Source organism: Bufo gargarizans, chromosome 2, assembly GCF_014858855.1.
Source record: "Bufo gargarizans isolate SCDJY-AF-19 chromosome 2, ASM1485885v1, whole genome shotgun sequence".
Taxonomy (NCBI): Eukaryota; Metazoa; Chordata; class Amphibia; order Anura; family Bufonidae; genus Bufo; species Bufo gargarizans.
This window is the reverse complement of record NC_058081.1, coordinates 101719720-101735705: the sequence shown is the minus strand read 5'-3', so window position 1 is coordinate 101735705 and position 15986 is coordinate 101719720.

Here is a 15986-nt window from a genome sequence, read left to right as displayed (position 1 = left end):
ACCATTTGGCCCATCTAGTCTGCCCAATATACTAAGTACTATGGATAGCCCCTGGCCCTATCTTATATGAAGGATGGCCTTATGCCTATCCCATGCATGCTTAAACTCCTTCACTGAATTTGCAGCTACCACTTCTGCAGGAAGGCTATTCCATGCATCCACTACTCTCTCAGTAAAGTAATACTTCCTGATATTACTTTTAAACCTTTGCCCCGCTAATTTAAAACGATGTCCTCTCGTAGCATTTTTTCTTCTTTTAAATATTCTCTCCTCTTTTACCTTGTTGATTCCCTTTATGTATTTAAAAGTTTCTATCATATCCCCTCTGTCTCGTCTTTCTTCCAAGCTATACATGTTAAGGTCCTTTGATCTTTCCTGGTAATTATATTTTTTTTAAATATATGTTTTATTTTCCAAAAAAAATAGATATCAACAAACTTCCATTTCAATGTCGCACAACAACAGAATAGAAATACAATAATGGAATCATCTCATTTTGTACTTAATTTCCCCCCTCTATCCCTCCCTCCACCCCCCGTTTCTTTCCGCGGAGCTACCGTATCTACACCGGCTGTCATTGTTTCCAGTTGCCCCAGATCCGCAACCAAGCTGCCTTTTTTCCCGCTGTTTGAGCTAAAATATATTAATACTGCCTAACCCTATTCATCTGTTCCATCCACTCCTGAAAATTAGGATGTTTTATGGTGCCCCAATATTTAACGATTATTATTTTGGCCAATGCGGTGCCCCGAAACCAAAGTATCTGCTCAGTTTTATTTTTATCTGTCTCTGGGAATGTGCCCAGGATAGCATAGTCAATGCACGCTTGGTACTTCATAGGGGAGCTATCCTGCAATTTCCGAAATATTCGGATCCAATATTCATTTATCCCTGGGCATTCCCACAGCAGATGTTTATAATCTCCTCTATCTTTATTACATTTGTAGCAATTCTGTTTCCTGTCTTTATAAATGATATGCAGTAGTGCAGGTGTATAATAGAGACGGTGTATGATTTTCAGAAGAATCCATGCATGGGCAGGTGAAACAGTAGATTTTTTAATATTTCTGTACACGGTGTTCCACGGGATGGGTTCCCCCTTTTGTAGATCTCTTTCCCATTTGACCTCACCCCTAAATGTGATCCTATTTGTGTGTTCATGTTTTAACTTAACATAGATGTGTGATATAGAGGTATTAACTGTCATATCTTGACAAAAATCGAAAAATGTGTTCTTTACAATGTTCAAATAATTCTTATTCTCCGTGTAGTGTATAGCGTGACGAAGTTGTTCGTATCGAAATTTATCAATAAATCCTAATTCAGTGTCTGGTAAAATTTCATTTAAGGGCTTAATCTGTCCTTTATGAAAAACTTGTGCAATTAAATATATCCCATATTTTTCCCAATATTCAGCGTCGCCCAGTTGCATAACTTGTGGTAAGTTTACATTCCCCCACAGTGGGGTGAACTGGACTGCTTCAGATACGCCCACCATATCTCTAACTTGTTGCCAAATATACCCAAGCATTCTACTGAACGGGTTTATTATTGTTTTCTTCTTAAAAATACCAGTTTCGAGGATGTGAAATAGATCCTCCCGGGGTCTGCATTGCTCCCCAAAAAGAGGCCGAATGCATTTATTCCTTCGATTCCTCACACACCATCTCAATTGGGCAGCTAGATAGTATCCTTTTAGAAAAGGGATGGATATTCCACCCTCCTCTTTATACAAATATTGTATCTTAATTCTAACTCGTTTGCGGCCCCATATCAGTTCGTTAAAGAGGGTCTCTAATTTATTGAAAAATGTATCTTCTATCGTAAGGGCTAGCATTGAATACATATAGTAACATTGGTAGTAATGTCATTTTTATGAGTGCTATGCGGTTGATTTGTGATAGGGGAAGTTTTAGCCATATTCTAATTTTTTATTGGGAGTATATTCAATTTCGTATAGTGTTCCAGTTTAGTACCCATCTGAATACCCAGATAAAGTAAGGAGTCTGCTGGGGTCAATATGCTAACCCGAAAATTATGGCCCAGTGGGACCGGACGTCTTAATGGGAGGAATTTTGATTTCTACCAGTTTATCTCATATCCAGATAGATATCCAAACTCATCCAGATTTTCCATGACCCTGGGCAAATTCTTATACCCCTTCCCCAGAAAAAGCAGCATATCATCCGCATAAAGACTTATTGTGTCAGCTTCTCCCTCACACCCAAAGCCCGATATTTCCCCTTCTGCTCTAATTTTGCATGCAATTGGCTCCAGAAACAACGAGAAGAGCAAGGGGGAGAGGGGGCAACCCTGGCGTGTTCCACGGGTCAGGGGGAAGGGGACAGAGTATTCACCATTAATTCGGACCCTGGATACTGGGTTTTGATACAGAATGCGGACCCATCTAGAGAAATATTCCCCTATTTTCACCCGCGACATTACTCTCCAGAGGAAGGGCCACTCCACCCTGTCGAAAGCCTTAGCGGCATCCAAGGACAGGATGGAGCAGTCCCCCCCATCCCCCATCTGGATATTCAAAAAAGCCCTCCTTACGTTGTCCTGTATGTTCCTTTTGGGGATGAACCCAGTTTGATCTACATGAACGACTTTGTGGATAACTGTTTTTAGTCTATTGGCTAACAATTTGGCAAGGATTTTATAATCTGTATTCAACAGAGAGATGGGGCGATAGGATGTGACTGACAGCGGGTCTTTCCCTCTTTTGGGGATTAATGTGATGGTTGCTTCCATCCATGAGGGTGGTAGGGACCCCAATGTCCAAGATTGATTTAATACCTCCAACATTTGGGGAAGAATAGTTCCCTCATGTTTCCGGTATAGTTCAAATGGGAAACCGTCCACCCCTGGGGATGTATTACCCTTGATTGATTGCAGCGTGGTCTGTAGCTCGGTCAGTTGAATCGGTCTGTTCAGCCAGTCAATATCTTGTTGGTCAAATTCAGGGATCTTAATATTATCTAGATATTGGTCCATTTTCCCTCCCTGGTTTTTAGGCCCAGCTTGATATAGCGTCGAGAAGTATCGGGTAAATTCCTTTAAAATATCATCTGGGTCTCGTAGGATATTTCCTGCCTCTGTCCTAATTCCAATGATATTATTACTCCCTCTTTGGTTTTGTACTATCATGGATAACAGTCTGCTTGGTTTGCCGGACTCGCTGAAGCTTCTCAGCCCTGAAAAGAACATTTTATTTTGTGCTTTATTATATAAATATTGTTTATATTCATCTTGTACTTTTTTAAGTTGAAGTTGTTTCTCTGGGGTGTTTACATTGATGATCTCATTCATTATCTGGTTGAGCATCCCTTCTATTTCTTTTTCAGTTTGGGCAAAGGCATTTTTCTTTTTCCTGATTTCATGTGAATATATACCCCGAAGGTATGCCTTAAGCGAGTCCCAAACAATATGGATGTGTGTGGAGTTAACATTGTTGCTCCAGAAGAGCTTTATTTCTTCATTAATCTTATCCCGATCCCTTATTAATGTCATCCAATGGGGGTTAAGTTTAAAAATTCTATTTAGGTTTGGTTTATTAGGATTATCCAGTATTACCGTAACCGGGCTGTGGTCAGAGACCCCGTGACACTCATAATTCATTTTTTTAATCCTATTAATGAGCCCGGGGCTGACGAGGGCCAGGTCAACTCGAGACATGGACCTATATGTGTTACTGAAACAGGAAAAAACTTGCTTATCTCCATAAAGAGATCGCCATATGTCAACCAGTGCCATCTCTTTACATGTTCTGGATAGTACAGTGCTTGGACCAGAATTAGTTATGGTGGAGATCCTATCTTTTTTAATGTCCATGACCGAGTTGAAGTCGCCCATCACCAGCACCGGGCACTCCTCTCGTGCTGCAATGTATTCCATCAGTTTACATAATACAGTTGTTGTAAAAGGGGGTGGAATGTATATAAAAGCAATAATTCTCCTTTGCCCCTGCCAGTTACAGTGCAAAAAAATATACCGGCCCTCTTGATCAATTAACTGTTCTATTGGATCATAGTCTACCCGTCTATGAATATAGACACTAATTCCCCTAGAGTATGTGGAGTAACAAGAATGATATTCGTGAGAGGCCCATCTCCTTCCACCCAGCACTGCCACTTTTTCACGTGTAAGGTGAGTTTCTAGCAGGGCCACTACTGCTGGTAAATGTCTAGAAATCAGATCAAACACTACGCATATCTTAATTTTATCAGCGAAACCGCGGATATTCCAAGTCAATATTCTAGACATTTTTTGGTAGTGGGACAGCACTGGATGGAAGAGCAAAAGCCCCCCCAACTGTGTACACTCAAGACCCCGACAGTTCCCCGCGGAAAGAAACCCCCTCAAACCCCGGTCCCGTTCTGACCTGCGAGTCGCAAACTGCGGCTCATAGGTCTCTAACTATAGGCTATCCCCCCCCTCCCCACCGACGACCCCCCCGGCTCCCCCCCCCACCGCAACCATGAGCAGATTATTTAATGCCCTGAGCGTCCATCCAGTCAGCTACATCACTTGGGTTGGAGAAGAATTGAACGGTTTCTTTGTAGATAACCCGTAGTTTCGCGGGGTACATCATGGAGTATTTTAATTGGGCTTGTATCAGTCTCTTTTTAACATCTTTATATTCTCTTCTTTTATCTTGCGTGACTTTAGAGAAGTCCGGGTATATCTCTATATTAGCGTCGTTGTATTTCACCGTTTGTATCTCTCTTTTCCACCTAAGGATATTATCCCGATCCCTTTAAGAGGTCATTTTAATTAACATAGGCCTTGGTGCTAGCCCTGGTGGAGGTTTTCTTGTTGGGATGCGGTGTGCTCTCTCCACTATGGGTGTTACGTCCACTCCTATGCCTGTTACATTGTTTGACAGCCATTCTTGTATAAAACTTATGGGGTCGTCTTTTTCTGCTCCTTCCGGGAAGCCCACTAATTTAAGATTGTCTCTCCGGGATCTGTCCTCCAAATCCGCCATTTTTTCCTTCAGTGCCTTATTATCACTCTCTACTGTTGCCATCCTTTTTTTAATCTGCCTGGATTCTTTTTGCAGTTCTGTAGTCAGGGTTTCGTACTCTTTAATACGTTGCCTCATTTTTTTAAATCGTCCCGGATTACCGAAATGTCGGACTGCACTGCTGCCACCGTTATCGTCAACGTACTTAATGATTGATTAGTTGTTTTAACTGCTTCCAGTATACCCGCTAATTTGTGATCTATATTACTCATCTGATTGTCCGCTTCCGCTACCTGATTTCCTCCCACCTTCTTTAGCGGGATTTCGTTCTCTTCATCGTCCCCCATCTGTGATATTTGTTTCTGATTACCCCTTGTCTTAGTTAATGGAGGTGGGGATTTGAGGTATTTATCAAGCTGCGTCCTTACAGCTCCCCCTTAGGGTGAGGAGGTTCCGATAGACTTTCTGTTTTGTAGTTTGGGGGCCATTTATTTTTTATTTTTTATCTTTATATTCTTCCCCTTTCCTCCTTTTACACGGTTACTTCGGGCTTAATATTGTATGAGACACAGTATTTCTATACACACAGTCAAGAACATCTTATGGCACCCAGGAAGAGTAAATGAATGAGGGGATCTTGCATATAGGGCCCCGGTATCCTGAATCGCAGAAAGCTCCAGAAGTGTGATTGCCCCGAATCTGGGGCTCATAGATTCCGGGCTCTAGGGCTCAGAGGGGTAATAGAGCGGTTTTCACCCCGGAGCAGTGCAGTGCAGTGTCCCGCGACGGGGTAAGGGCAGCGCTAATGTACACTGGTATAGCTGGTGTAGTACCCAAAGACTGCCGTTTAATCCCGACTATTATCACAGCAGTCCCACAGAGAGATCAGGTAGAGCAGCTAGCAAATGAGGCAGAGTATGGTAAACCGGCCAATACAGCATCAGGGAAGGGGGAGACAGCCTCTCCCAGCCAGACAGCGCCCCTCTCTTCAGGGCCCCCCAGCAGACAGGGCAGCAGGGCAGATGAGGCATCAGAAACGGCACTCAAACGGCACTCAAACTCAAACTACCGCTCCTTGCGGGCGGCACCAGGCAGACGGGCCTCCCCAGAATGGCAACACGCAGGGGGACATCTACTCACACCTCACCGCGACTACCAGACTCCGGACACCGCGTGGAACCTCCAGCCTTGAACAGCTCAGAGCAGGCACAGATGGAACAGCCTGGGACAGCAAGGACCCCTGGTGAGGACCCCGGACATCCAGCCTACGACGCCGGCTCAGCGGAGGGAACAGCAGCGCTCCAAAGTGTGGATGAGGACCCCGGAAATCCAGCCTCCGACGCCGGCTCAGCGGAGGGAACGGCAACGCTCCAAAGTGTGGAGGAAGACCAGCTGGGCCAACGAATAACTCAGCAGGGAGGTCAGTCTCTCAGCAGGGAGTCGGGGAGCTCACCAGCGGCATCATCGCCCATGCCGCAGCGGAAGCGGGAACCGGAGTCGGAGCCGGCGTTATGGGAGGGGGCGGACCGCTGCACACCCGTATGCTCACGTCATGCCGCAGCGCCTTCCCGAGTCTTCCTTGTGAATGGTAAGTTTTCTGGTAAGTTTTATCCTGCAATCCATGTACCAGTTTAGTAGCTCTTCTCTGAACTCTCTCCAAAGTATCAATATCCTTCTGGAGATATGGTCTCCAGTACTGAGCACAATACTCCAAATGAGGTCTCACTAGTGCTCTGTAGAGTGGCATGAGCACCTCCCTCTTTCTACTAGTAATGCCTCTCCCTATACACCCAAGCATTCTGCTAGCATTTCCTGCTGCTCTATGACATTGTCTGCCTACCTTTAAGTCTTCTGAAATAATGACCCCTAAATCCCTTTCCTCAGATACTGAGGTTAGGACTGTATCACTGATTTTATATTCTGCTCTTGGGTTTTTACACCCCAGGTGCATTATTTTGCACTTATCCACATTTAATTTTAGTTGCCAGATTTTTGACCATTCCTCTAGTTTTCCTAAATCCTTTTCCATTTGGTGTATCCCTCCAGGAACATCAACCCTGTTACAAATCTTTGTGTCATCAGCAAAAAGACACACCTTACCATCAAGGCCTTCTGCAATTTCGCTGATAAAGATATTAAACAATATGGGTCCCAGAACAGATCCCTGAGGTACCCCACTGGTAACAAGACCTTGGTCTGAATATACTCCATTGACTACAACCCTCTGTTGCCTGTCCCTCAGCCACTGCCTAATCCATTCAACAATATGGGAGTCCAAGCCCAAAGACTGCAATTTATTGATAAGCCTTCTGTGTGGGACAGTATCGAAAGCCTTACTAAAGTCTAGATAAGCGATGTCTACTGCACCTCCGCCATCTATTGTTTTAGTCACCCAATCAAAAAAATCTATAATATTAGTTTGACATGATCTTCCTGAAGTAAACCCATGCTGTTTTTCATCTTTCAATCCATGGGATTTTAGATGTTCCACAATCCTCTCCTTAAGTATGGTTTCCATTAATTTCCCCACTATTGATGTCAAGCTTACTGGCCTATAGCTGCCCGATTCCTCCCTACTACCTTTCTTGTGAATCGGCACAACATTTGCTAATTTCCAATCTTCTGGGACGACTCCTGTTGCCAGTGATTGGTTAAATAAATCTGTTAATGGTTTTGCTAGTTCACCGCTGAGCTCTTCTAATAGCTTTGGGTGTATCCCATCAGGCCCCTGTGACTTATTTGTATTAATTTTAGACAGCTGACTTAGAACCTCTTCCTCTGTAAAGACACATGCATCAAAAGATTCATTAGTCTTCTTTCCTAACTGAGGTCCTTTTCCTTCATTTTCCTTCGTAAAGACTGAACAGAAGTATTCATTGAGGCAGTCAGCTAGTTCTTTATCTTCTTCCATATACCTTCCTTCTTTTGTTTTTAATTTTGTAATTCCTTGTTTTACTTTCCTTTTTTCATTTATGTATCTGAAGAATGCCTTATTGCCTTTTTTCCCTGACTGAGCTCATTTCTCTTCTGCCTGTGCTTTAGAAGCTCTTATAACTTATTTGGCCTCTCTCTGCCTAATCTTGTAAATTAGCCTGTCATCCTGTTTTTTTTTATTTTTTTTTTATAATTCCTAAATGCTATCTTTTTGTTTTTAATGATTTTGGCCACTTCTGCTGAGTACCACAGTGGTCTTTTCCTTTTTTGCTTTTACTGACAAGCCTAATGCAATTTTCTGTTGCCTTCAATAGTGCCTCTTTTAAGTAGTCCCATTTCTCCTGGACATCAATGAAACTGTTCCAATCTGATAGGGACTCGTATACCACTAATTTAATTTTAGAAAAGTCAGTTTTTCTAAAATCTAAAACTTTTGTTTTTGTGTGGTGTGACTCAGTCACTGTACTTATAGTAAACCACACTGACTGGTGATCACTAGATCCCAAGCTTTCCCCTACAGTAATATCATATACCAAATTCCCATTTGTGAATACTAAATCTGAAAAAGCCTCCTTCCGGGTTGGCTCCTCAACTACTTGTTGTAGAGATAATCCCAGTAGGGAATTTAGAATATCTGTACTCCTGGCAGAACTAGCTATTTTGGTTTTCCAGTTTACATCAGGAAGATTGAAGTCTCCCATAATGATAACTTCCCCCTTCAATGTCATTTTAGCTATTTCCTCAACTAGTAGATCATCTAATTCTTTGACTTGGCTAGGTGGTCTATATATCACACCTACACGAGTTACCTTATGATTATCAAGCTGCAAGGTAACCCAAACTGACTCTAAATTGTTCTCGCTAACTTGTATCAAATTAGATTTTATGCTGTCTTTCACATACAGGGCCATCCCTCCCCCTTCTTGCCTTCTCTGTCTTTCCTGTATAGAGAGAACCCTGGTATTGATATATCCCAGTTATTACTCCCCTTGAACCACGTCTCAGTAACAGCCACTACATCTATATTCTCAGATGCCATTATAGCCTCAAGTTCATTGATCTTATTCCCTAAACTGCGAGCATTTGTAGATAAGAATCTGAGCTTGTCATTTCCTAACCTTTGTGCTACTGGCATCTTCTGGCATTGTTCCGGGGGGCAGTCGGACTGCTGGATTATCACTCTTTTGCCCCCCTTTCCTAGTTTAAATGCTCCTTACCAAATACTTGGAACTGTTCACCGAGGACATTCGTTCCTTTGAGAGAAAGATGCAAACCATCTTTCTTGTACAGTTCTTTTCCATTCCAACAAGAGCTAACATGAGACACAAAGCCAAACCCTTGGTTCCGACACCATTCACCAAGCCATACATTGAATCCCTTAATGCGCATCTTCCTGTCATGCTGAAGGTTATGCACAGGCAAAACTGCAGAGAATGAAACCGTTGATGCAACCTCCCGTATATCCTTTCCAAGTGTGTGAAAAGCTTCTTTCACCTTTGAAACCTCATTGCAAGCCAGATCGTTTGTCCCCAGATTAACAATAACATCCACTTCCCTTTCCTGTTTTGCTTGCCTAACAATATTAAGGATCCGTCGTCTATCCCTGCTAGCGGTAGCACCAGGGAGACATCTTACAACACCATTCTCCTAAAACTTCACACCTCTTATGATGGAATCGCCCACCAACAGTTGCTTACTATCAGTCCTCACCTTCTCCTTTTTGTCTTTGGCTGCAGTCTTGCATACTTTAGGCATGGGAGATGATTGTTTCTCACCCACTGTGCTTGAGCCATCCGCCATGTTGCTCTTGCACTCTGAAAGTGCTGCAAATGAATTATGGAGAGCCACAGACTGTGGGACATGTCTTCTATCCACAACTCTCAGTCTACCAGAACCTACAGTAACCCATCTTCCATTTCTAGGGGGCCTCTGTGGCAGTGGCATTGCAATGTTCTCAGTCTGAGTTTGCTTAATGGTTAATTTACATATCTCATATTTTAAAAAGGTAATTTCCTGTTGTATTATGGAGAGCTGTCTACAGATCAGACAGTATCCAAACCTCTGAAGAGTGGAACCTGAAATAAAAGCACAACAATTCCTGCACAGAACCAGGTCTGCCATTGCAAAGGGGGGGGGGGGGGAATAAAATAAAAATAATTTAAACAAACAAATCTTACTTGTTTAGATTGTATCCACCTCCAGATTACCTCCTGAGTATCTCCTGAATATCTCCAATGCACTTGCAGATCAGCACTTGATTAGACCAGCACTAGATTAGCAGCCTTGAAAAAGCAACAAGCTATATACCGTGTGTGTGTATATATATACCGTGTGTGTGTATATATATATATGTATATATAGAGTATTAGCTATAGACATGTATTACTTTTTATAAAATGTATCATTCATTATGGTTTTCAATCTGTCCGTGAAAAATGTTGTCTGTCCGTGATTTTGGGATAATTTGCCCAGAATGAAGAAAATTTGTTGCCCATCCTGCTGAGGGGTACAATGATGGGGAGCAATCACTGTTCCCTGTCATTGCACTCACTACTTACAAAGCAATGGGCTTCTTGACAAAATAATTCGTCATGATGCAGATTTTTTTGTTAAATTCGTCGAAGCAGGCAAATCTTATTTTTTAATACTTCGCTCATCACTAATGGCAATGTTTTTTTACACACTGTATGATTATATAATTTGGACACTATATGGCAAACCATAATGGCCAACCCTATATAACTCCAGTAAGCTCTCAAATGTTGTACATGTTAATACGTAAAATGTGACCATACAGAACAAACAAGAAAATACATTAAAGGGGTTAACCCAACATTTATCCCCTATGTACAGGATAGGGACTAAAAGTCTGATCGATGGGAGTCCAACCACCAGAATTACCATAGACTTTAATGAAGCATGTGTGATCCCCACAGCATTCAAATAGAAAAACACAAGGTCCTCATTCCCGTGATTGACAAGGGCCCCAGCATCCCGAGGACAGAGTCTAAGGGTGAGATTTATCAAGACTGGTGCTTTCTGTGCCATTATTGAAATCCCCTGTACTACTAGAGGATGCTCCTAATATATGACAACGTGCACACCTCATCATATATTAGGCACATCCTCCGGCAGTTCATGTACCTCGGAGCTGCCATAGATTTCTGGCTTCAAATGAACCAGAAAACTTGTGCAAATGAAGAAAAATTTGTTAAGGCTTCTGTCCACACCTTTTCCCATCTTTGCCATCAACGTAAAAACCACCACTTGTGATTATTTTTTCAAAAGTCTTGTTTAAAAAGCTGCAGACACAGCTTGTGACTTTTTAACGCCACTTTTCTGGCACAAACTAAATGATAAATCTCCCCATTAGTGCTTGAAAGGGGACAGCCCCTTTGAATGCATGGTTACTGAGTGATGGACTGGAATAAAAGGCGGGTGGGCTTGTTATCTGTGTGTATAATCACTGCTAATGTGATAAGTCTATATACACACCTCAAAATTGAAATTTCAATACCACAAAAGACAAGCCATAAGGTTATACGAATCAAGGAAGTGTAGTGTCCCACTGCGTAAAGGTGGGCACTACTAATGGTCATGTTGCCCCCACCTCCTGTGGGAGATTGGTATTTTGTATTGCATTATAATGTATATTGTCATGTTATCTCCTATGTACCGGGCCTGTTAGGGGTGTAGTTTCGCCTCCCAAGCTGTAGAGGGAGTTAGGGAACTCCCTAGTACATATAGTTAGGCCCAGACAGGAAAGAGTCAGTCAAGTCTAGTCCAGGAGGATGAGTAGGGCAGTCTAGCCTGAAGTGCTGAGCAAGTGAAGCTCAGAAGGTAATCCAGGGGAAGAAGTTGCCCCCTGAAGATATCTAGCATTTTGTAAAGTACAGAGCAGAGCCAATTTTAACTATAAGGGATCTTGCCACCGATACACTAAGCCTACAACACCCAGGGCACCTCACCTACCACCAGGCCTGGTCCCTATACCCAGAGAGTGCCCCAGATGATCTATGTGCCAGCCTCTCCATCACTGCTGTATGCCTGCCCAGGGTATATTAAAAACTGTGAGTACGAATAGCAACCCTCGGTCTGTTAACTGTCCCCTGTGACCTCACGTTCGCTCACCCTGCAGGATTGGCGTACTGCATATTTTGGTGTTACGAACAGGATGCGTATATATCTACGCCATAGTGGAATTTGAACTGTGTGCCATAATTGCCTACTAAGTGATAAATTGCCCTATCCGTTTATTTGAAAATTTGGGGCCAAAGAACTGTGGAAAAATCGCGGTGTGAAACTGTACATTGTGGACTGTTTGCAGATTTCTGAGTCATCGCTTGCTGTCAGTGAATCGTTGTGTCCGTCTTTTGCGAAAAAGAAGAAAAGGTACCGCCCTGCCTGCAAAGAAGATACAGCCTACCTCGAATCCTGAAGCTCAGAGAGGCTGAGCCCATCTCCGGATGCTGCGCGTGGGACCTCCACACGACATAATCACGTACCTCGCAAGACTTGGACTGCGCATCACTGGAGTGAGTAAACTTTCGGTATTAACCGGCCCCTTTGTATTCAAGTACCAGGAAGGTCCCGATCCTTGCTGGGAGACTGGGCGGAGGTCCCTCGTTAGTAATAAAGGACTTGATCCAGGAGAAAACACCTCCAATTCGGATTTTGGCCTGCTCTGCCATTCCTTAAAGGGCCATACCCTCTCCGTGGTCACCCTTAGCAATGGCCTAGAGAGCAAAGTACAGCGTGAGTCTGCCTACAGAACTTGCTTCAATAGACCACGCTATGTCCGCATCTGAGGAAACGGGGCAGGTGGCCCCCAACGAGCCTTCTGTAATGCACGCAGCGGAGAACAGGGCGCCCGCCGCTGCAGCAGCATCCAGTCTGATGCCGCTGACCATGCCATATTACTTCAGGGACCCCTGGTTACCGTGATATTCCGGGGAAGCCCACAAATTGAAAAGACTTTAAAGATCAGATCCTGGCCTTATTCCGGCTCTATCCTATCTCTGTTGAGCAACAGATGGAGATTCTCTTAGTACAGTTAGAAGGGGCCGCCCGCAGGGCGGTCATGTCATGGCCCAGCTCCGAAAAAAATAACATGGAAAAAATCTTTGATCACCTCGGCAACACATTCGAAGCCAGGACGGTGCGAAAGTTAAGATGCGATTTTTCAGCCGGAAGCAACAGCCCGGTGAGTCCCCGTGATTTTGCTTTGTTCCTGCAAGAGACCTTGAGGGCCGTGGTCCAGGTGGACCCCCGGGAGGCTGAGGACCAGGAACGGACTCAGAGAGCAGTTCATTGCGGGTGTAAACACTGAGCACTTAAAGGGCCAGCTGAGGATGCTGTCGGCCCAACACCCCAATTGTGCGTTTTTGGACTTTAAACAGCTGGCCATCAGTATTCTGGGTCAAAACCCGCCCACAGTGCCTGGCAGCCTCCCTTGACCCTCAGGCCTGCCAGCAAAAAATTATTGATGTGAAACCATCCGGAGCCATTCAAGCCACTCAGGCTCCAGTAACGGATGTGGTGGCGGCGTTAGTGGAGCAAGTTAACCATCTCACTAAGAGCCTGGAAAAGGTGTGCAGGAAAATAGAGGAATGGGAAAGACCATTGTTATTGGAATACGAAAGCCCCCTACCTCAAAGGCTCCTGCCGTCTGCATATAAAGAGGTCTACCCCAAAGAACGCGATGGACGACTGAGTTACCGGACTAAGAATCGCAAGCAGCCTGTCTGCACCTATTGTAAAAAATATGGCCATACTGAGACAACGTGTTGGCAGTTAAACGGGCCACCCCCGAGGCTGAGGACCGCCCCTCGGGAGGTAGAACAGTAGGTCCAAAGGATCAAAGTTGGATGCCCAGATACGTAGGATCCCGTCCAAAAATCAACATATGCATTAACGGGATACCCTTTGAAGCCCTGCTGGATACTGGGTCTCAGGTCACCACCATCCAACGACCCACCTTTGACAAATTCTGGGATTCAAGTCTCCTTACTCAGCCACCGGAATCTTGGCTGGATATCATTGCTAGCAACAGCAAGCAACAGAAAGTCCATGGGTACTGGGAACCTACCCTTCAGGTGGGAGAAGCCACTTTACCACAGCAAGGTGTGATTGTGGTGCAAGCCGGAGATAAAGGGGGAGACCCCGTGATCTTAGGGACTTATGTCTTTAAAAATTGTTACTCCGAGGTGCTTGAGGCACTGAACCAATCCATACCTTCAGCTTCACCTGCTTCTAAAAGAGTCATTCAAAAGACTATCAGTGTGCTGTGTGCTTAACAAAAATTTGCGAATGGAAAAAGAGAAATCTGTACTGCCCGGATCCGGGATAACCGGCCGCTAATCCTGCCACCAAATTTCCAGATCATTCTATGGTGCCGTGTTGTACTAGGGATCCAGGGCCAAGACTATCAAACCCTGGTGGAGCCTGTCCAAATTGAAAATCATCCCTTCGTGCGAGCAGCCAAGAGCCTGGTGACTGTATATCAAGGTAAAGTGCCTGTCCGTTTGATTAATTTCAGTGATCACCCTGTTGCTCTCTCTAAGCACTGCCCTGTTGCTCAGCTTTTCCAGGTATCCTTCCAGGATGTTATCCGTCTGCCTGCCACAGAGACGTCTCAAACTGCACAGAGCAGCAGCGCCCCTGCTAGCGCCTTTTCCCTATCCTGGTGGGAGGAACTTCATGTGGGGAACGAATCCACCCCGAAGGAACAAATAGAGGGAGTCCTGAATCTGGTGAAAGAGCATCACCAGGCCTTTAGCAAGCACTCCACGGACTATGGAGAGGTCAGTGTAATCAAACACACCATACCCACTGGCTCTCATGCTCCCATCAAGGAGAGATACAGACCGATACCACCTACTACCTACCAGTCCGTAAAAGAGATGATACAGGAAATTAAGGACTCTAATATAATCCAGAACAGTCATAGTCCCTGGGCTGCGCCCCTAGTTCTTGTTTGTAAAAAGGATGGCAGCATTAGGTGCTGTGTGGACTATAGAAAAATCAATCAAATCACCCACAAAGACACTTATCCGTTGCCACGCATTGAAGAGTCTTTGACTGCACTGGGGTCATCAGCCTTCTTCTCAACTCTGGACTTAACCAGTGGATACTGGCAGGTACCTATGGCCCCGGAAGACCGGGAAAAGACCGCTTTCACCACGCCTATGGGCCTGTTTGAATTCAACTACATGCCTTTCGGACTGTGTAATGCTCCAGGGACGTTCCAGCGGTAGATGGAGTGTTGTTTAGGCCATAAGAACTTTGAGACTGTATTGCTATACTTGGATGACGTCATTATCTACTCCAAGACATATGAGGATCATTTAAAACATCTGGCCGAAGTGTTTCAAGTCCTCGTTTAATATGGCCTTAAAATCAAGCCGCCCAAGTGCCATCTGCTGAAACCAGTGGTAAAGTACCTGGGACATGTTGTTAGTGCAGAAAGAGTCCAGCCTGATCCTGATAAACTTGCTGCTGTCCGTAATTGGCCTACTCCTACCACCGTGAAGGAGGTGAGAAGTTTCCTCACCTTTGCAGGATATTACAGACGCTTCATCCTGCATTTTGCACCGATTACGGATCTGATCCAGGAACTCCTAAGGGGGCATCCCAAAAAGAGTCCAAAGACTCCTATCCCTGTTGAATGGAATGAAGAACGGGAGATTGCCTTCCAGCTCCTAAAGAAGAAGCTGACCGAACCCCCTGTCCTGGGTTACCCGGATTATCAGAAGCCGTTCCACCTCTATACGGATGCCAGTAAAAGAGGCCTGGGAGCCGTGTTGGCTCAGGTGCACGACAACAAAGAGAGGGTGATTGCCTACACCAGCAGATCCCTGAGGGGAGCTGAGAAAAACGATCAGAATTATAGTTCCTTCAAGTTGGAATTCCTTGCCTTAGTGTGGGCTGTGACTGAAAAATTCAAGGACTATCTTGCTGCCACTCCGTTTGTCGCCTTCACTGACAACAACCCCCTGGCGCATCTGAATAAAGCCAAGTTAGGGGCTCTGGAGCAAAGATGGGCCTCCCGCCTTGCAAACTATGACTTTACTGTGAAATACCA